Consider the following 1,464-nt stretch of genomic DNA (forward strand, 5'->3'; position numbering starts at 1 on the left):
ATGAATATGACTGAAAATATGTAAGGATAAATGAAATACAATTAGCAAGGAACTAATAAATATCCTAAAAATGGACAGGTCACCAAAGTAGTTATTGACACATAACATATAAGGATATTATGCTACTCAGAGAGAGGGGTGTCAAGAAGGATACATTTACCTTTGTGAATATTCTAGCATTAAGAGCCACAGAAGACAGCCTCCTCATCAGTGTCTTTAGAACAAATTTTTTGTTTCATTTTGAAGTCTATACACTTCATACTTTGTGTTAATCATAAGACTGGTGTCAGGAAGGATTGGTTTTTCCTCTTAAACTTTTTACCTTCAAGGAACTGAAACAACTAGCCTTCAATTTTTTTCACCGCAGATTTTGTTTACCGATTTTACCTAGTAATAAATGCATTCCATATTACTCAAATGAATAAAAGCCATGTTTAAGAGCAACTTCTAAATATGTATTTCAACCAGGGACTAATTTTAAATAAAAGAATCTGCCCTAGGTTATTCTTTCCTTTTTAAGATGATGACTATTTATATAACTTGACCCATTTATTCCTTATACATATAACCAGGTGGAATGTGGATTTAATGAGGAGATTGAAAATTATATGAGAACAATTACTCATATTTCTATAATTTCTGCAATATATTCAAAAATAAAAATCTCATGAATTTCTGGTGACATCTTCACTCATCTCATTTACTCGACAAATAATTGTGCCGCACTGTGCTGGATGCGTACCAGCCTTCAGTAACTGTCCAGGGCAGTATGAGTAACAAAGGAATAATCTAAAGTCCTTTAAGAGCTCAGAGAAGGATGACATTTTCTTTGAGATTGGTTCTTGTAAGTTTGATGAGAGGACTATGCTCTAAAATAGTATAGACAGTGGTATAAAGTATATTTTCACTCTTGTGACTCATTGGTCTAATAGATGTTTATGTAATATATATTTAGAGTGGATTCATCATCTACCATATATACTTAGTTGCATAAACTATAATTATGTAGGATCAAAGATTTTTTTACTAAAGACAGATAACCAAACTTCAGACAATGAAGAATCAAGATACTGCCCTGAATGTATAAAAACTATTAAAAAAAATGCCAGTCTTGAAAGACATAAGTTCCAGGATTTTGCTTATACTAGCATCAAACTAAATTCATGGCATTCACATTATTTAATATTGAATCACTGTAAGCATACCAGGGCAAGATCAAGGAAAAGCCCAAAGCCCACAGGGACCACACTTCCCATTATACCTTAGAAGCATCAGTGCCCAACTCTGCAAAAAGAAATATTGCAGGAGAGAGGCACCTCGTTGCAAAGAAGGAGACAGTGATGGGCATTCCTTAGGTGAGGTAAGGGGGTGCAGTGTCGTAGTCTAGAGCACAGACACGGGGGCCAGACTGCCTGTGTTTGAGTCCTGGTTTAACCACTTGTGAGGCAGGCAAATTATTGCAAC

The sequence above is a fragment of the Dasypus novemcinctus genome, chromosome 1, assembly GCF_030445035.2.
Source record: "Dasypus novemcinctus isolate mDasNov1 chromosome 1, mDasNov1.1.hap2, whole genome shotgun sequence".
NCBI lineage: Eukaryota > Metazoa > Chordata > Mammalia > Cingulata > Dasypodidae > Dasypus > Dasypus novemcinctus.